The sequence below is a fragment of the Schistocerca gregaria genome, chromosome 4 (assembly GCF_023897955.1).
Source record: "Schistocerca gregaria isolate iqSchGreg1 chromosome 4, iqSchGreg1.2, whole genome shotgun sequence".
Lineage (NCBI taxonomy): Eukaryota > Metazoa > Arthropoda > Insecta > Orthoptera > Acrididae > Schistocerca > Schistocerca gregaria.
The window spans coordinates 301919440-301941388 of NC_064923.1; the positions used below are offsets into that span (position 1 = coordinate 301919440).

General features: G+C 43.4%; 1 protein-coding gene across 4 annotated transcripts in view; it reads right to left on the reverse strand.

The window, feature by feature from the left end:
- The window catches only part of LOC126365875 (voltage-dependent calcium channel subunit alpha-2/delta-3), an 859858-nt gene that overhangs the window by 583842 nt on the left and 254067 nt on the right, over window positions 1–21949 (reverse strand). The window lies entirely within an intron of this gene.

Below are 21949 nucleotides of genomic sequence, written 5' to 3' on the forward strand. Positions count from 1 at the left end.
TGCGAAGACTTTTTACCACTGCTCTTTCTTACCAGAAACACGGAATTGACTTATTGGCCTGTATGACTATACTGCAACAGTAATTTAGTGTGCAAGCAATGCATATGAATTGTAGAATTTAGTGGTGTTGTGGCTTCCAATTCTTTACATCTTACGGCGAAGGTTTGATGCAATGAAAGAAAACTGTTTGTTTTAGTCATCGTTCGAAATGAATCGCATACATCACATTGTAATCAAAACCTACATTTACAAGCAAAATGTATCGCTTCTGATGCGAGTACAAAAAGAAAGATATGAAAAAGCTGATCAACACGTATTCATCTCCAGCTTTACCTCAATATATTCATTGCTTCTGTAACGCTTGTGTCGGGTGATGGTCGCCGAAGCGATTAGCAACACACAAATTTACTGTAATTTTGTGTCCATCCTTTTCAAATATTCGTGGGAGAAAGCAAGATCAAAATAAGGAAACTGAATAATGGCCTACCCAAAGGATTGGTGCTCTCACCTATTCTTTTCAATCTATATATCTCTGACCTGCCTCAAACAAGTTCTAAGAAATACGGCTATGCTGACGACCCAGCACTAGATTCCTGCAGTAAAACCATAGAAGAGGCCAGCAATATACTCACAGAGGACCTCTCAGTAGGCAAATAGTTCACTGACTGGAGACTTACTCCTAACATGAATGCCGGCCGCGGTGGTCTCGCGGTTCTAGGCGCGCAGTCCGGAACCGTGCTACTGCTACGGTCGCAGGTTCGAATCCTGCCTTGGGCATGGATGTGTGTGATATCCTTAGGTTAGTTAGGTTTAAGTAGTTCTAAGTTCTAGGGGACTAATGACCACAGCAGTTGAGTCCCATAGTGCTCAGAGCCATTTTTTTCCTAACATGAATAAAACTGAAGTGTCCAATTCCCACCTCAACAATGGACAAGCAAATAAGCAGGCAGTAGTATATTTTAACAACCACCTCCTACACTACAATCCATACCCGAAGTACCTGGGCAACACACTGGATAGAACACTGTCGTATAAAAGGCACTTGGGGAACACCGCAGCCCAAGTTAATACTAGGAACAACATAATTTACAAATTGTGCGACACAACCTGAGAGGCAAACACATCCACACTTAGTACTTCAGCTCTTATGGTGGTGTATTCCGTTGCTGAATACTGCTCCCTGGCTTGGCTAAATAGTTGCCACACAAAGAAAATCGACATCAAGCTGAATGAAATTATGAGAATAGTTAGTGGTAGCTTAAGAAGTACTGCAGTTCCCTTGCTTCCTGTCCTGCGTCATATTATTCCCCCCACATTCACAGGCAAGAAAACTTCCCTAGAGAATACAAAAAAATATTAGCAAGTCACAGACTACCTGTCCACGAAGACCTCTCTGTTACAGCTCTGAAAATACTTAAATCTAGGTTTCCTCCACTCCTTACTGCAGAACAACTACCAGCAGAAAATTTCAGTACAAATGACAAATGGAGGGACTGCTGCGAGTCCACAATGCAAGTCCTTGCCCCCTATATCATCGCCCCCTAGTGAGATCATGCCAGGAATGGAACTGACCCGCCACATATGGAAGGCACTTAATAGAATAAGAACTTCGCATGGTGTCTGTCATTATGCACTTTACAAATGGGGATTTGCAGAATCATCGTCCTGTGACTGTGGTGAACCTCGCCAGACTATCCGACACATTACAACCACCTGCCCACTAAGATCATACCCTGGAGACCCGACCGATTTATTCCAAGCTGCAGACACGGTGCTGGACTGAATCAATGGCCTCTATATTACAATATAGTTCTAATTGTCAGATATCAAAATAAATTCTAAATATAGTTGTTTGTATTTAAACTGCAAAATTATAAATATGTACCTGTATATGTGTATAGTAGTTTGTTTTGTAAATGTACATTATCATCATATCAACACTGACCTAAATATATGTACTTGATGTTATGTTATTATTTGATCCATGTAAGCCATACGCTAAATAAATAAATTAGTAAATCTGTCAACCTGGAAGAGCAGTTGAACGGAATGGACAGTGTATTGAAAGGAGAATACAAATATATGAACATGAACAAAAGCAAAACGAATATAATGGAATTTAGTCGAATTAAATCAGGTGATGCTGAGGGAATTAGATTAGGAAATGAGACATTTAAAGTAGTGGACGAGTTTTGGTATTTGGGGAGCAAAATAACTGAGGATGGTCGAAGTAGAGGCGATATAAAATGTAGAGTGCCTATGACAAGGAAAGCCTTTCTCAAGAAGAGAAATTTGTTAACATCGAGTATAGATTTAAGTGTCAGGAAGTCGTTTTTGAAAGTATTTGTATGGAGTGCAGCCATGCATGGATGTGAAATATGGGCGATAAATAGTTTAGACAAGAAGAGAATAGAAGCTTTTGAAATGTGATGCTATCGAAGAATGCTGAAGATTAGATGGATAGATGACGTAACTAATGAGGAGTTACTGAATAAAACTGGGGAGAAGAGGAATTTGTGGCACAACCTGACTAAAAGAAGGGATCGATTGGTAGGAATCGTTCTGAGGCATCAAGGTATCACCAATTTAGTACTGGAGGGAAGCGTGGAGGGTAAAAGTAGTAGAGGGAGACCAAGAGATGAATACACTAAGAAGATTCAGAAGGATGTAGGTTGCAGTAGTTACTCGGAGACGAAAACGCTTGCACAGGATAGAATATCATGTAGAGCTGCATCAAACCAGTCTCTGGATTGAAGACCACAATAAAAGTGGGATGAAATGACAAATACGTTTACAAATTGACCTGCTAGCTACTCCAAGAGAAAAACAATCGTAAATTTTTAGATATTGTACTGCGTAATTGTTCTTGGATGATTGTAATTATGACATTCTCTTAGTAGATGTGCGAAGTCCCCGTCAGTGACGCAGGGATCAAAGCTTGGAGAGAATTAATTTTCATATATGATTCATTTTTCTAATATTACCGGTGAGATGCTCTTACTTCGTTAATAGTAACAATTTTCTCGTGAGCGCCGAAAAAAATGCATCATAAAGAGCGTGCTTCATGACCGTATTAATGAGATCCAAGATCGGAGGGAGGGAAGCATCGGTCTTAAACTATTAATCTGTTTATTGCAGATCGATTTCATGTACTGTGTAGCTACCTTCAATATAATTAAATCCGAGTCTTGATGGGTCATCGTAGATATAATAGCACATGGTACCATTTGAAGTTACAGAAAACAAACGTCAGTTCACCTGAGAACGGATATTCGTAGCGTCAAGAGGTACCATGTGAGGTTGTACGTATTATGAGTCATCACGAATTGGATATAACTGCAGTGAAGATAGAGTAGCTGAAATCGATCTGTAGTAAACAGATTAAAATTTTACGATCGTTGCTGCCATGCCCCCGATCTTGGATCTAATGTAAGTTGAGTTTACAGTGCAGTTTTCGTTACGTAGTTGACACCCTTCCGCCCTTACACTTTTCTTGGTTTATGTACGATGTATGCCCATATTGTACGTCATCAGTGCTGCTGCCAGTTAAAACGCCAAGTGTAAAAGTATTATCTGAGAAAATTAGCTTCTTGGTTCCATTCTTGGATCATCCGTAGATTACACATCCATAGCGCGAGACATGAGGTCCTTAGAACGTAAGAATGCCGGTCGACAGATGGCACACGGCGTTGAACTTAAAATGCTACTTTTAGTTGATACTTGCGATTTCTAGTTGCGACTTTCACTGAAATCGCATCCAGACTCGATAACTTGACGAAAGTTTCTTGGGAAGAAGTAGGAACTTCGACCTCTGGTTGTGACTGAAGTAGTGACCAGTTTTTGTGAAGTTGTTAATGTGGAAACTACGACTTCTCAATCACTGTGATTTGTAACAGATACCTGCGTGATTTCTTGCCGATCCCTGCTCAACGGTTAAGAACGTAGCAAATGTGCGAGACAGAAGTATGGCGAAATTAAGTTTCAGCCTGAATGTGTGGCTACCTGATGTTTTAGGTTAAGTTTATTTTACGTGTGTACGTGTTTGGGTTGCGAGATGAAGAGAGACCACGAGGCTACAGCACCAGCAGCAGCAGCAGCAGGTAGGTAGGGAGGTAGTAAGGCAGGCAGAGAGGTAGGGAGGAACCGGCCTGCGCGGCCGCCAGGCTGCCTTTTGTGCGTGCCCGCCTTGTCTCGCAGCGACACGTCCATTGGGCAGATCGTGGGCGAGAAATCTGTACGCGTCCGGGCGGCAGCGCGCCGCGCCGTCAGATAACCGCCGTCGCCTACCGCCCACCTCACCGCGCAGCTCTGCCAGCCCGCCATTATGCGGCAACTGCTGAGCATCGCTCGCGCTGCCCTAAAGAACTGCAGCTGCGCCTCTGCGCTAGTCTGCTGCGACTTCTGCTGTTCTCCTTCTACTTTGCGAAAACGCCACACATTTCCGTCACTATAGTCTGATTAAAATTACTCGATGGTTGACGTCTCTCACTTTCCGCTACAGTGTTACCATTGCGCTGCCTGTTACCGCTCGGTTATAGGGGACACACAAACACGTGGGTCACTTCATCAATGCTGTTAATACTCTACTGGCCATTAAAATTGCTACACCACGAAGATTACTTGCTACAGACGCGAAATTTAACCGACAGGAAGAAGACTCTGTGATATGCAAATGATTAGCTTTTCGGAGCATTCACACAAGGTTGGCGCCGGGGGCGATACCTACAACATACTGACATGAGGAAAGTTTCCAACCGGTTTCTCATACACAAACAGCAGTTGACCGGTATTGCCCGGTGAAACGTTGTCGTGATGCCTCGTGTAAGGAGGAGAAATGCGTACCATCACGTTTCCGACTTTGATACTGGTCGGATTGTAGCCTGTCGCGATTGCGGTTTATAGTATCGCGACATTGCTGATCGCGTTGGTCGAGATCCAATGACTGTTAGCAGTCTATGGAATCGGTGGGTTCAGGAGGGTAATACGGAACGCCGTGCTGGATCCCAACGGCCTCGTATCACTAGCAGTCGAGATGACAGGCATCTTATCCGAATGGCTGTAACACATCGTGCAGCCACGTCTCGATCCCTGAGTCAACAGATGGGGACGTTTGAAAGACAACAACCATCTGCACGAACAGTTCGACGATGTTTGTAGCAGCATGGACTATCAGCTCGGAGACCATGACTGCGGTTACCCTTGACGCTGCATCACAGACAGGAGAGTCCACAGCTCGTGGTCGTGCGGTAGCGTTCTCGCTTCCCGCGCCCGAGTTCCCGGATTCGATTCCCGGCGGGGTCTGGGATTTTCTCTGCCTCGTGATGACTGGGTGTTGTGTGCTGTCCTTAGGATAGTTTGGTTTAAGTAGTTCTAAGTTCTAGGGGACTGATGGCCATAGATGTTAAGTCCCATAATGCTCAGAGCCATTTTACCATTTTTTTGAACAGACAGGAGCGCCTGCGATGGTGTACTCAACGACGAATCTGGGTGTACGAATGGCGAAACGTTATTTTTGGATGGATCCCGGTTCTGTTTACAACATCATGATGGTCGCATCCGTGTTGGCGACATCGCGGTGATACTAGCGTATCATCCGGCGTGATGGTATGGGGTGCCATCGGTTACACATCTCGGTCACCCCTTGTTCGCATTGACGTCACTTTGAACAGTGGACGTTACATTTCAGATGTTTTACGACCCGTGGCTCTACCCTTCATTCGATCCCTGCGAAACCTTACATTTCAGTAGGATAATGCACGGCCGCATGTTGCAGGTCCTGTACGGGCCTTTCTGGATACAGGAAATGTTCGACTGCTGCCCTGGCCAGCACATTCTCCAGATCTCTTATCAATAAAAACGTCTGGTCAATGGTGGCCGAGCAACTGGCTCGTCACAATACGCCAGTCACTACTCTTGAAGAACTGTGGTATCGTGTTGAAGCTGTATGGGCAGCTGTACCTGTACACGCCATCCAAGCTCTGTTTGACTTAATGCCCAGGCGTATCAAGGCCGTTATTACGGCCAGAGGGGGTTGTTCTGGGTACTGATTTCTCAGGATCTATGCACCCAAATTGCGTGAAAATGTAATCACATGTAAGTTCTAGTATAATATATTTGTCCAATGAATACCCGTTTATCATCTGCACTTCTTCTTGGTGTAGCAATTTTAATGGCCAGTAGCGCATGTAGCTTTGAGCTATGTTGGAAGAGACCGCCGCGACGTATAACGGAATTGGTAGATGTTCTGTCGGGAGCTGATCTGTAGTGACCAATGACTCAACTGCGGCAGATGGTGTGGTTTGCAGCCCTGAAATTAAACTCAAGTCCTGACCTAACCACATTCTCGTCATATACAATAAATCTAAGAAATGTAGCGACTGTCATTTAGTTGGTGCAAAGTCGACAAGCGTACTTTATCTAACTTAACTTTCTTCTGTTCTGTTAAAATTATTATAGTGACTGTGAACCTACACAGGCACGCACGGTAATGCGTCGTCTTTGGTAAAACACTCGTATCACTTAATTTAATTTTTCATCTCGGAAAACGTATTCCAATACGATCGATTGTCACTATGTGCCAGGTGGCAATCCGTTTTATGTTCGGCTAAGCTGGGGATAAGATTTCTTTTTTGTGGTTGCAGTCTGTGCTTTCGAACAACGGACGCTGCAGACAGTCAATAAAAGACCGGCTAAGTGCTGTCGCTACGTCGATGATACCTTTGTGTTGTGCACAGACGGTGAAGAGGAAGTGCATGTCATCTTGGTATATCTCAGTAGTATCAATCCAAAAATTTAATTTATGATGGCGTATGAGAACAATGGGTAACTTAATTTTCTGGATATAAGTGTGATCGAAGGGATTTACGGGACTTCGGGCCATAAGTTGTACAGGAAAACTGCATACACTGGTCGATACCTGTCCAACTATCACCCGAGACAAAAAAGAGATATCATTAAAACCCTGCTGGACAGAGCTAATAAAATTTGCGAGTAGGTTTATTTATAAGATAGCTGAATCACCTGCGGCTTTCAAGAAAAAGGAGGCGGTTCGAGGAAGAGAGAAAGCCACAACTAATGAGGAAGAACATCCGCCAACTGGGAAACTTTTCCACTCGCTTATTAACAAAACTACGGGTCGAATAGGAGAAGTGTTGGCCTACTCTGGCGTTCAAAAGATGTAAGTCCCACCAAGAAGAGGAAAGAATGCTTAAGAACAGTAAAAGTTCGTATAGAACTCGATGTGGATAACCATAAAAAGAAGTATTAACACTCGCTTCCCCGAACACAAAGGGAACAGTCGTTTGGGACATACTGAGAAATCGATCGAAGCAGAACGTTTTTCTGAGGTGGGAACCACGAAGCAAATTACAGTGAAAAGGGCGTTTTACCAGAAACACTACACACTAAACGTATCTGCGCAGATATGATTACACTGTGAGTGCGTCTTCGCGCGTATTCAGGAGACGAGTTACACAAATCGTCTGATTAAGAGTTGTTAATAAGTCGAAACCGGTAATAATATCATTTGAAGCTGCTGCAAGTATCAGTAGCGATCCAGTTTACTGCAGTTTCAGAATATTCTCGATCGAAAAGAAAATTTTAGAGAGCTGCAGTGTCGAAATAAAGTACCTTCGTCATTAAATTCAATTGTCTCAGTCACCTTGTAGTTTGGTTGCACTCTTCCATTATGTACACGTATGTCGTCAACTGATCTATCATCCGGTTATGACCACTTGGCAGATTCGTCATTAATAATGTAGTCAGGATTTGTAGAGAATGGACTAGTAGAAAATGGGCGAAGATCAAATCATCGTATTTAACAGCCTTTGTATCATCTCACAAGGACTTCAGATGCCACTGATTTAAGAACTTTCAGCATTGCAGATCGTCAGCAATCGTAAGTATCGAAATAAGTATAAAAATCCGCCTCGATTGCACAAAATACCTTGTGTTTACCTAGGTTCCAGCGTGGGTAACCAAGCCTTCTTTAGAACAATTTTATAAAACAGCTTGCCTAAATGGGCATAGTAAAAGGCTAAAATAAACACATACAGGGGCAAGACACCATAATTTTTTTTTTTTTTTTTACAAATACACGGTTCATATGTACGAAGTCAATAATATTACTTATCTCTGTGTGTGCTGCCTCGCCCCAGCCAACGTACATTATGACCATTTAGGCAAGCTGTTTTAGAAAACTGATCTGAAGAAGGCGTGGTTACCCACACTGAAACCTGGGTAAACACCAGGTACTTTGTGCAATCGAGGCGGATTTTTATAATTATTCCACTGATTGAATGTAGTTTACAATGAAAGTCCAAGTAAAAATGTCATGGCTCTGGACTGAACATCTGAGGTCATCAGTCCCCTAGAACTTAGAACTACTTAAACCTAACTAACCTAAGGACATCACACACATCCATGCCCGAGGTAGGATTAGAACCTGCGGCCGTAGCGGTCGCCCGGTTCCAGACTGAAACGCCTAGAACCGCTCGGCCACAGTGGCCGGCAAAAATGTCATCAAGCCCATGTTATTAAAGAGGTTGCAGAGGGAGATTTCACCGAGAATATCTGAATGCTTAATGCAGTTGGAAAAGACTCGTTAACAGCATTTGCCATGTTAACAAGAAGTCTGACAAAATGAACTGTACCAACTATCAAAGACTTTCTCTCTTAATTAGCTGCGGCATGATACTTTTAAGAATTTATTGCTCAGAAAACCATCTTTAGTGGAAAAAAAGCTCAGATTGTACACAGAAAGGCTGACCTGTATGGATGAATTCTTTATTTTCCAATGACTTATCTAGAAGACGCTCAAGCGTAAAGATCAGCATTGTGTTGTCCGAGAACACTATGAAGTAGTATGACGGAATTCGCCAGGAGAGCACAGTAGAACCGCTTCGCAAAAGTAAGCAACTAGTTAGTTAGTGTGGGCCCATAGAACATAAAAGACAAAGATTAATTCTGGGATAAAGTTACTGCGTCTCTCAATAATCAAAAAACGGTTTATCACCATATTGGAGAACCTTGCGCTACAAAAGATGAAGAAAGGAACGTTCAAAAAAGGGGACTGCTCATTTGCCATGTAATGAAGATGTAATTAAAATATCCAGGCCAAAAGAGAAGATGGGACTAATCAACAAGGCCACAGAGACAGCAAAAAGGACTTGCCTCATGCGAATGAATCAGGAAGTGAATGTCACGTCAGGAATAATTTAACCACAAACGTGTGTATCGTTTCCGATGAAAGTTGTTACCAAATGAAGTGGAAAATAACAACGTTTACAATGGTAAGTATAACTTCTTTTATAGGCTTGTCACTAGAGCAGTAGCATCACACTCTGATTCTTAAGTGTTATTAATGACCTCGTCGTTCCGTTAATATGTTACGGAAATGAAGTTATTATTTGATTTTAGTATATGCTTCTTTTCTGGCATGTGTTTGCGTGCGAGGGAGTGGGAGGACGGCGGCTGTGTCCTGTGAATGAGGAGGTCTGAATCTACGTGAGGCAGAAGGGGCAGTAATAGATGGCCGCCTGTGGCAGAGTGTGGTAGGCTGGACCCCCTAAATCGTCCCTCATTTTCTTCCCCTGCGAAGCTCTTATGGCGTGCAGTAAACTACAGGCAATGTCGCCGGCATCTGAGGGATGCCATATGCCATCACCTCCACTGTGTCCCTCGGAACGATGAGGCGATAGAGACCTCGGGCTACTGGCAATGCGCTATAAGGTTATACATACACCATAAAAAAAAAAAAAAGTTTGCAGCACCCCGGTTCCCAGAACTCTTGAAGATAGATGTTGACTGTGGTTATTGCCTCACATCAGATGTTAATTCCCATAGTCCTTAGAGCCATTTGAACCATTAGAAACACACCCAAAGATCTAAACAACCATACATGAGCAGCGCCTATTAGACGGAGGTGGTCCGACAGCCGACCAGTTCCTGTTACTCCACAGGGAAGGAGATACACGGCTCGTGTTGTCTGTAGTTCAACCATGCCTAGACGGTCAATGCCACGGTTCGATCGTGTCCGAAATGTTACTTTGTGCTAGGAAGGGCTCTCAACAATGGAAGTGTCAAGGCATCTCTGAGTGAACCAAAGCGATGTTGTTCGGACATGGAGGTAATACAGAGAGACAGGAACTGTCGATGACATGCCTCACCCAGGCCGCCCAAGAGCAACTACTGCCGTGGATGACCGCTACCTACGGCTCGGAGGAACCCTGACAGCAACGCCACCATGTTGAATAATGCTTTTCGTGCAGCCACAGGACTTCGTGTTACTATTCGAACTGTGCGCAATAGGCATGATGCGAAACTTCACTCCCGACGTCCATCTCGAGGTCCATCTATGAAAACACGACACCATGCAGCGTGCTACAGATGGACCCAACAACGAAATACATTTCACCGATGAGTGTCGCATATGCCTTCAACCAGACAATCGTCGGAGACGCGTTTGGCGGCAAGTCACTCAGGCTGAACGCTTTAGACACACTGTCCAGCGAGTCCAGCAAGACAGAGGTTTTCTGCTGTTTTGGGGTGACATTATGTGGGGCCAATGCGCGCCGCTGGTGGTCATGGAAGGCGCCGTAACGGCTGTGCGATAAGTGTGTGCCATCCTCCGACCGATAGTGCAACCATATCGGCAACATATTGGCGAGGCATTCGCCTTCATGGACGTAAATTCGCGTCCCCCATCGTGCACATGTTATGAATGACTTCCTTCAGGAGGACATTGCTCGACTAGAGTGACCAGCATGTTCTCCAGACATGAACTCTAGCATGTTCTCCAGACATGAACCCTATCGAACATGCCTATGATAGATTGAAAAGTGCTGTTTATGGACGATGTAACCCACCAACCACTCTCAGGGATGTACGCCAAATCGCCATTGAGGAGGGACAATCTGGACCAACAGTGTCTTGACGAACTTGTGGCTTGTGTGCCACGACGAATAAATGAATGCATCACTGCCAGAGGACGTGCTACTGGTGTGTCAGAAATCTGGATCACCTCCTCTGAAGGTCTCTCTGTATCGTGGTACAACATGCAATATGTGGTTTTCATGAACAATAGAAAGGGCAGAAATTATGTTTATGTTGATCTCTGTTTCAATTTTCTGTACAGATTCCGGAACTCTCGGAGCCGAGGTGATGCAAAAGTTTTTTTTTATGTGTGTGTAATGCCACGACTCCAACTATTGTTACGTTTTGACGTCTGAACTTTTCCTGGCGTGAGTGAAGGAATACATATTTCTGGCTTGACTGTGGCATTGACGATAATGTTCTTATTGGGAACTTTTAGGCGACCGACTTGGCGAGTTTCGTATCCGCAAAGCGAATTACATATTTAATTATTCCTCTACAACGCTGGCAAAATTTGAAATTTTCCGTTACGCATGAAATGATAATAAATAATGCATACATTGGTGAGCTAAACCCTATGACCGCTGCCCTTCGCGAGACTAAAGGCCGACTGGTGGCTTTACGGCAGGTGACGCGGTAAGGAAAGTATGTAAGTGATACCACAAATGGGGAAATCCACTGACATAAGCAACTTGAAAAGGGCAGATTGTTATATCTCTGTTCCTGGGAACGAGCATCTGGAAAATGACGAAGCTGGTCGGCTTTTCACATGCTGCTTTCGTGAGCATCTATGGAAAATCATTGAACTATATTAACACCAAAAGTAGGTGACAAGGTTTTGGACATCCACGCCTCATGACAGAATTTGGAGGTCGGAGGCTCTCCGTTTTTTAAACCAAGATAGACAGATCTGATGGCAGAGTACAATGCTGGTGCAGAAGGAAGTGTTTCTCAGCACGGTCATCGGCTTCCATGGGACCTGTGGTAGTATAGACCGAGCGAAAATTATTGCGGACCACCTGCGTGTCTTCAAGCTTGATGATTTGCCCGTCGAAGATGGCATCTTCCACGAGGATAACTGTCCATGTCGCAAGGCCACAATTGTGCTACAGTGGTCTGGAGAGCACGACAGCGAATTTACGTTGGCACACATGATAAAAAAACGTCAAATAACATAATTAAATGAAGAGATGAGAGGTACAGATGATACAGAAACTCCCTCCTCTGCGTCGTTTGGCGTCTGGACAGGTTGGGTAGCTTCTGAGGAATGAGTCATTTTGTGTGCGTTAGAGCTTGGAAGTTTGCCTAGGACCAATCACTTTGAATCTCTGTTGGTCCATTACGGCCAGGGAACATTGGCTGATATGTATTTTTCAATTCAATAAACTTTGCAAACAACCGTACACTTGAAGATATTTTATTTTATTCTGAAAACAACCTGTTTCGACAATTCGTTTTGCCATCTTCAGGTCCCACACGCTTTTTTCAAATCAACGTTGCTGTCACGCTTTCTTACGAAGCAGTTGCACGACGATTGGAGCTCACGATATCCAGTTTTAGGGCGCTATAAAGTTGGTTGATTTGATAAAAGCGTATGGAGCCAAAAGATGGAAAAATGAATTGCCGAAACTGGTTGCTTTCAGAATAAAATAAAATATCTTAAAGTGTATGGCTATTGGTAAAGTTTATTGAATTGAAAAGCAATGACTTTGACGTCGTAATACTTTGAGACGTGCCCGTCTCAACCCTTTGGACAGTGATACGTAATGACGCCTTCGATAATGCAACAGTTTTGAACACGAGCGTTGTAACAGCCTTCTAGGTGGTGCAAGCCACTTTCGAAATCGCCGTATTGTAACAACTCACATACACTGTCTGCAGCTTCTTACCGAACTCTCTTGAATGCAATGATCTCTCTGATTTCTAAAAAAGCTTCAAACCCCCCCTCCCTCCACACCCCCAAAAGTATCTCAGGAGTACAGGTGAATTTAGATTCTAGATTAACGACACCTCGCCCGCCGCTCTGTAGCCACTACCTTTTTAGTAAGAAATTAACAATGATTAATTACCACTAAGTGTCGGTACTTGAGTTAAAGATTTGCTTCAATAAATTAATGGCTGCGTCTGTGGCTGTGAAGCTGTTCTCGGCAGTGTGGAAGTTCTTTGTTTTAATATATGAATGTTTCATCAGGTCGGTTTTGATTAGATGATGATTATGTTGTTTTGGTTTATGGGGCACTCAACTGCGAGGTTATCAGCGCCCATACAAATTCTCAACCTTTGCTTAGTCCAGTCTCGCCACTTTCATGCATGAGGATGAAATGATGAGGTCAACACAAACATCCAGTCATCTCTAGTCAGGTGAAAATCCCTGACCCCGCCGGGAATCGAACCCGGGACCTCGTGCTCGGGAACCGAGAATGCGACCGCGAGACCACGAGCTGCGGAGTGTTTCGATTAAAATCGTTGTGCACAGTGACTGTGTCGGTTGCAACCATATGTTTTTGGAGACTGTTCTCGGTAATGTGAAAGTTCGTTGTTTTAGTATAGGAATATTTGAAAACGTTTGATTCCTTTAGAATCTTTGTTCACAACGAATGTGGTTCAATTCAAATAGAAAGAAGCCAGCAGTCAGTCGCGATTCAATCAGTACTTTATTGCAAATCTTGATTTCAGCTCCAGAACTGCTATTATCAGTGCTGGCAATTATATGACATACAAAGGAATGAGACACTGAATGACATAAAACGAGATCTATACAGAACTCGAGACACCACATTAAGTAACATCCTGTAGAAGATGATTCATGTACACTCAGCAGGTTCGTAAATGTACTATCTTAGCTTGTACATAGATTAATTCAAAGTGAAGCTGCTACTTACAGACATTTACAACCAGCCATATAATACGTCATAGAGGACAAACAACGCCCTCTATAACAACGACTTCAGCATAAGACTAGCAATCCAAAAAGTCTGGAAGATGCATGCATGGCCGAAATACATTTCTCGGACAATATGGTATAACACTGAAACTGCAGTATAGTACAAAAGAGTGCTGTGGCTTTCGAATGACCGGAGTTTGTTTCTCCCCATATATCAGCCGCCTGAATGGATTCACGGTATATTAGTAGTACTTTTTGTTCTTGTGGTCTTCAGTCCAGAGACTGGTTTGATGCAGCTCTCCATGCTACTCTATCCTGTGCACGCTTCTTCGTCTCCCAGTACTTACTGCAACCTACATCCTTCTGAATCTGTTTAGTGTATTCATCTCTTGGTCTCTCTCTCCGATTTTTACCCTCCGCGCTGCCCTCTAATACTAAATTGGTGATCCCTTGATGCCTCAGAACATGTTCTATCAACCGATCCCTTCTTCTAGTCAAGTTGTGCCAAAAATTTCTCTTCTTCCAAATTCTATTCAATACCTCCTCATTAGTTCTACCCATCTAAATTTTCAGCTTTCTTCTGTAGCACCACATTTAGAAAGCTTTTATTCTCTTTTTGTGTAAACTATTTATCGTCCATGTTTCACTTCCATACATGGCTACACTCCATACAAATACTTTCAGAAAATACTTCCTAACACTTAAAATCTATACTCGATGTTAACAAATTTCTCTTCTTCAGAAACGCTGTCCTTGCCATTGCCAGTCTACATTTTATATCCTCTCCACTTCGACCTTCATCAGTTATTTTGCTCCCCAAATAGCTAAACTCATTTACTACTTTAAGCGTCTCATTTCCTAATCTAATACCCTCAGCAGCATGCGATTTAAATCGACTACATTCCACTATTAGAAATAATACTAATTTCTATTATGTGAGAAGGAAATTATAAGCGTTAGGGTTTGATAAGCATAGGACGCGTTTCGAAGCTGTGCGCTGTTGTAGTTCTACGCTGCAGTGTGGCAGCTCAACTAGGCGCAATCGCAAAACCTTGCGATGGCCGTCGGTGTGTGGTGCGTGGCCGGGTTGTGAGCTGTGCCGCTGGGCTGCCTACGCGGCAGGGGTTGAGCCTCGCCAGGCATGTGCCCAGGGCGCTGCATTCCGGCACAGCCAGCAGCAGCAGTGGCAGCAGCGGGGGGCGACGCTCCTTTGCCTTTGAGAGGCCGCTTTCCGGGTCGCAAAGGTAAACAAGGACACGCAGGGCCTCTAATTACCGCCTGCGGACTCTGCGGACGCCCCGTCGCAGCCAGCGGGACCGCAACTTGCGCTCTTAGTGCCCGGCTCCGCGCTGCTCAATCCTCCTCCACCTACACAACTTCCTCCAGCAGCGCTCCACACTATCTTTTAGAAGCTTCATTTTTAAAGCTGTGTTTCAATGCACACTACCACGATGCGAAAAGACGTACGTAACAGTCGACTGGTAGTGCCTTTCCATGCCTATTCACTCATGTCCATAAGCGATCTTCTAGATAAACTGGGTACTGCATCCTACCTCTGGCATTTGCATATTGATTTGGGATTACAAAGAAGCTGCTTCAGACAAAGACTGGCCGGCCGTAGTGGCCTAGCGGTTCTAGGCGCTACAGTCTGGAGCTGCGCGAACGCTGCGGTCGCAGGTTCGAATCCTGCCTCGGGCAAGGATGTGTGTGATGTCCTTAGTTAGGTTTAAGTAGTTCTAAGTTCTAGAGGACTGATGACCTCAGAAGTTAAGTCCCATAGTGCTCAGAGCCATTTGAACCAGACAAAGACTGTTTGGCTACAAAAAAAAAAAAAAAAAAAAAGGTAATGGTTAAAATGGCTCTGAGCACTATGCGACTTAACTTGTGAGTCATCAGTCGCCTAGAATTTAGAACTAATTAAATCTAACTAACCGAAGGACATCACACACATGCATGCCCGAGGCAGGATTCGAACCTGCGACCGTAGCGGTCGCTCGGTTCCAGACTGTAGCACCTAGAACAGCACGGCCACTCCGGCCGGCTGGCTCCAAAAGTTCCTACCTGTTGACACTGTCGAAAATTACTTGTGTGCCATGTTTTAAAGAATAAAATTAAAACTAAACTCCTCCCGAAAAGGCCATGAAGGCCCAACGGTACCGACCGGCCGCCTTGTCATCCTCAGCCGATAAGCGTCACTGGATGCAGATATGGAGGGGCATGTGGTTAGCACACCGTTCTCCCGGCCGTATGTTAGTTTCCGAGACCGGAGCCGCTAGTTCTCAATTAAGTAGCTCCCTCACAAGGGCTGAGTGCACCTCGCTTGCCAACAGCACTCGGTAGATCGAATGGTCACCAATCCAAGTACTAGCCCACCGCGACAGCGCTTAACTTCGGTGATCTGACGGGAACAGCTGTTACCACTGCGGCAAGGCCGTTGGCATGTTTTAAAGAATACGTTTTTGAAATCAATATTTACGTACTCTTTAAAATCGTTTTGAAACAAATCTATCAATCTATACCAAGGATACACATTCGATTACAATTCAAAAAACCTCATGGAAGAACATTACACAAAGCGGCACCAGAAATCTCGACACCGAAAAAAGAATACATGCAAATACCGTAGATGCACAAAAATCGTACAAAATATATTTCAAAAGCTAAAAAAATCACTCAAATAAATGGAATGATCAAGGAAACTAACAACGTCAGGTCCTAGAAAATGAAAATGGCGTATCAACTCTCCAACGAGACCTAGAACGGAAAATATATCCCCAGACGCTGTGAAACAGTTATGAAATCACAAGCACTCTATGCAGCAGTCTGCAGCGCCACACTTAAAGTGGCAGAAATAGAATAACGAGAGCAGAATCCCTAGAAAAATTGTATGCCTCACCATAGAAGAACATGAAACTACAAATTGAAAAGCAATCTAACAATTCGCAGCCTTTCAGATGCAATCCGCAAAATGTGAGTGTTACCTTGGAGATCAGGAAATAGAGAAGGCTAACAGATTAACTAAGAGAGTCTTTCAATTTTACTGTGTTTCAGTAACGGAAAGGGAAAGAATCGGTTCTAGGCGCTTCAGTCCGGAACCGCGCTGCTGCTACTGTCGCAGGTTCGAATCCTGCCTCGGGCATGGATGTGTGTGATGCCTATAGGTTAGTTAGGTTTAAGTAGTACTAAGTCTAGGGGAGTGTTGACCTCGGATATTAAGTCCCATAGCGCTTACAGTCATTTGAACCATTTGAAAGAATCGGTGGATGAAAGAAACTCAAAAAGACTTACAAGATATGAACATAATCGCCGGCGTTATTGAAAGCAGAGAAAAATTCAGAAATAAAGTAAACATCTTTAAAGGTTTTCAAGAAAAGAGAGGAAACCAAAATACCAGCAGAGCGAGAGCATTAAGTAGTACTGGGACGATAGGATGAAGTACCTCATTCGAAAGAGTATCTCCACTAAATGTTTGCTCGGTTCATAGTAGATTAGAGTCAAGAAGAAGAAGAAGGATAAGAAGAAGGAGGAGGAGGAGGAGGAGGAGAAAGAGTACGACGACAAGTAACATATTTTAAAATGCGTTTTTTTTTCCATTTATCGTGCCAGCATAAAAGACCTTATGGGATAAATTCATTGTTATAAGCCATTTGCAGAAGTGACAAACTGCCGAGTAAAAATATATGTTGAATATATTGCACCTTATGAATGTCTCCACGCTTGGTGAATGACCCCTTTCTTCACGGAAACTAATGCCACCGAATAAAAACGATATGTGAAGTTTATGCCACTCTTGATGGAAAGTTAAGAGCAGAGTATTTCTGGGCGGCGAGCCATTACAACGGCCGAAGCAACAGCACAAAAATCCCCACATTCAATACGTATTTTTACTTAGTGATTTTTTGTTATCACTGAATTTTTTTCAGACAGAACCGACATTCTGGCACAATAAATGTTAATAGTCTCTTTTTACCCTTTTCACTCAATACAGTCTTTCGGGCATAGCCTGGGGCAAAGTGTTCATTGCACAGAAGCACAATCTAAGGTTAATATGAACTTTTGTAGACCCCTAATCTAACACTTGAACATATTGTGAACAGCCGCCTATGTGAAGTTTTCGTCGACAACCAATCACATTTCGAAAAGAGCAGTAGATTCATAAAGGTGATACTACAAGAAGAATTGGGTTATTTCGAGCGAGGTTCAGCGTTAAAAGGTCTGAGGTATGCAGCCATCAAAATCTTTGATTGGTTGCCCAGTGTTATGAAGAGTTTAATAGATAGTAAATTTAACTGCACACTTAAACTCATTGACAACTCCTCGTACTCCAAAGAAGAATTTCTGAATAATGAATATTGTAATGTGTGTGTGTGTGTGTGTGTGTGTGTGTGTGTGTGTGTGTGTGTGCGTGCACGCGCGGGCGCTTCATAGCAAAAAATAAAAATAAAAAATAAAAAAAAGGTTCAAATGGCTCTGAGCACTATGGGACTTAACATCTGTGGTCATCAGTCTGCTAGAACGTAGAACTTCGTAAACCTAACTAACCCAATGACATCACACACATCCATGCCCGAGGCAAGATTCGAACCTGCGACCGTAGCGGTCTCGCGGTTCCGGACTGAAGCGTCTAGAACCGCTCGGCCACGGTGGCCGGCGCGCTTCATTGCACAAAGAGCTAAGTGTTCCGGCGCGCTTCATTGCGCAAAGAGCTAAGTGTATGTCCCCATATGAGAACAAAGGCAAATTAAGATTATTTGTAAAAGAGAATAATTTAAATTTTCACCATATTCCCATATTTTTCACTGAGAAGGTGTATTATGTCTCTAAACTCATTGACACGGTCCACAGCAAAGCGGAAAATCGTAACTGTTAACCATGTAAGGAAGAAATATTCTAATTAAGGAATTAAGCATCATTTGTATCGAAAACAATGGTGTGTAGTCATAAAGGCATATGACTAAGAACCTTGGATTTCTGAAAACTGAAATACTCGTGCCTGGTCAATGGGTTTCTAAATTACATTTTTTATACAGTATTTAAATTTCCCATAAGTTTATAAACCACAATGGCTGTAACTGTTCGTTGGCGAGACACCTGAGTCTTATACGGCTTTCGTCCTTTCATGTTCATTGCGTCAACTTAAGCGAAATTCTCCCATTGGTCACCTACACCTATAGCAACTGAACCACGCAAACGCTCGCTTAGTATTTCATTTGATACCGCAAACCCGTAACAGAAAGTCCCAATGAACGCTATCGTAATTATTATCGTGTTTTCTTCTGACAACCGCCACGAATTATTTACACATTAGCATCAGTACTCGCAAAGCAGTAGCGCACAAGTGTTTTGACAGCAAACATCAGTTGGGGTGGAAGGGGTGCGTTTACCACGCAGCGAGCCAGCCTCGCTAGACTATCGATTGCGCCAACATCGCGTGTGGACGGGTCGTTAGGCGAGAATCGATTGTCATGTGGCGGTTGGTCGGCGCGAGCTTCCACCGCGAGCGTGTGGCGTGACTCAAGAGCACCGTGTGCCGTAGCTCAATCTGGACTGACGTGCTGCTCATGTAACTGGATTTGCTTATGCAACGCTACGAGAACAGAGGTGCTCCTTTCGTTTCAGGCCAGCTAGTACGGGTTGCCCATACACTTTGGCACGTATGCACTATTTTGAGACGAACATATTCTAATAAAGGAGAACAGATATCATGGTAGTGAGGCACTTGGATCGCCTCTGCGGTGAGTGAGTGTCAGTTCTCCGCACAGCCAATCACTTTTATGTTTGACGTGGTTTCCTACTGTCAATATCCCGGTTTAAATCAACTTTCGGCTGACCGGATTTCGGTTTTACGTGGATGCCTTACATTTTTTGGCACAAATACCGCGATGATTCCTGTCAATAGCGCACTGCTGATTTCCTTTCCCACTCTGTACTCTTTCCCGTATTGTCGACAGGACGTTAAAAAATTTCTTTCTTTCTTTCTCCACACTGTTCCAGTAGGCGATAATTCTCCACTTTCAAAGCACTAAACGTAGTTTTAAACCTCATTTTTCTAAACTAATTAATCATATTCTACAACAACATTTGCTCTGCAAACCACTGTGAAGTGAGTGGCAGAGTGTGGTTCACATCGTACCATTGGTAAGGCTTCTTCCCGTTCCATTTACATATGAAGCTTGGGAAGAATGATTGTTCAAACACCTCTGCGTTTTGGAATTAGTCTAACCTTGTCCTCGCAATCCCAGGAACGTATTGGTTGCAAAATATTTGTAGCCTGATCACTTAAAACTGGTTTTTGAAACGCTGTAAGTAGGCTTTCTCGGGATAGTTTGCGTCTATATACATTTTATGACATTTCTGGTAAATATTTATGAACTATTATTTTGGTTATTTCATTTATTTTTATTTTACTTGTTGTGGTTGGCAGGAGAGCCAACACCGTGTTACTAGAGGAGGCCGAAAGGCACGCGATTTAGCTCACGCAGGCTGGCGTGAGGTCTGGAACAGGACAAGGAAATTAGAATGTAGAAAAACGGACGTAGCTGGTGGAATACTTAACTTTAATCCATTAATGACGGTACATGATTCAATGTCAATAATAACTGATAATGGCGCCTTGCTAGGTCGTAGCAAATAACGTACCTGAAGGCTATGCTAACTATTGTCTCGGCAAATGAGAGCGTAGAAGTCAGTGAACCATCGCTAGCAAAGTCGGCTGTACAACTGGGGCGAGTGCTAGGAAGTCTCTCTAGACCTGCCGTGTGGCGGCGCTCGGTCTGCAATCATTGATAGTGGCGACACGCGGGTCCAACGTAAACTACCGGATCGCAGCCGATTAAAAAGCTACCACCTAGCAAGTGTGGTGTCTGGCGGTGACACCACATTACTCGTCTTGTTCCGTATGACCAAATTGAGGAGCAAATCTCCAAGGTCATGGAACGTGTCAGTACATGAAATTACAACATAAAAGTAATAAAAGATAAAATAAAATGTTTATGAGCCCAAAAAAAGACAAACCATAAGTTTAAGTAAAAGCAGTCAACAACATAACATAGGAATCAGTTTAATTTTCCAATGTACTCCTCGACCGAATAGAAGGAGTGACCCATGAGGAAACTCTCCAGTTTCTATTTGAAACTTTGAACTTGACCTAAATGTCTGGCCATTCATGTTAGACTATTTGCTCCATCCCAACTCACACGATTCAGAAAAGCAGAGTGGTTACTCTGAAACGACCAACTGATAAAACACAAAAATAGAGCGCCTTCTCTAATCACATGGCAAGAAGACGAAAACTTCTAGTCTTTCTGTCTTCCTTTGAATTGAGATTTGAGGTCACTGCCGTCAGTCTGCTGAACCACTAATCCAGCACCTGCTAAACACAGCGCAGTGTTAAATTTCTACGAGCAGCTCGGCTAGCATAGTAATAGCCACCAAATATGTGGTACTCTAGATCACGAACAAAACAACGGCTCAAAACAGATGGTGACATGCTCTTGTCAGGCTTCACTTTAACAGCAAGCAAGCAACTAAGCTGCAACAGGGAATAATACGCTGTAAGCAAAAATACGCAGGCACGTTTTACATGCATAACCCAACATGAAACTGGCTTTTAGTGTCCTCTAACATTTGTGAACTCATCGACAATGTATTCAATCGTTCGTGGAAAATCAAAATAGCGAACACGCAGGGATTAAATCCTTATAGAAAGTGATTCAGCATCCCATACCTTAAGGTTTATTGCAGCCCACAACGCCTCCAAAAACCAGACGCGACGTTCTCATGTTGTTGCGCTCGCTACACGCAAACTATTAGTCTTACAGGGGCATTTTGTAGAAAATTTTAATTTGGTTAAATTTTGTGCTGGGTTACGTTTTCACTGGAGGCTGCGGTGTTCGAGAACTATGACCTGCAGCGAAAACTTATCCCAGTATAAAAGGAAACTGCATTAAATTGCCTACAATAAAGTGGAATGGTGAATATTCAGGGATATGACAACAACGATAATTCGAAGGAAAAAGTCTAGTCAACATGGAGTCTACAATGCATACCTTAGGAGCTACGAGAACTTCCTCATCTTCGATTATGTGAAAAGAATCTCTTCTACTGAAGAAGTGCTCATAGCTCGAAAGGTATGCATTTTAGAGCCCATGTTGACTAGACTTTTTCCTTCGAATTATCGTTGCTGTCATATCC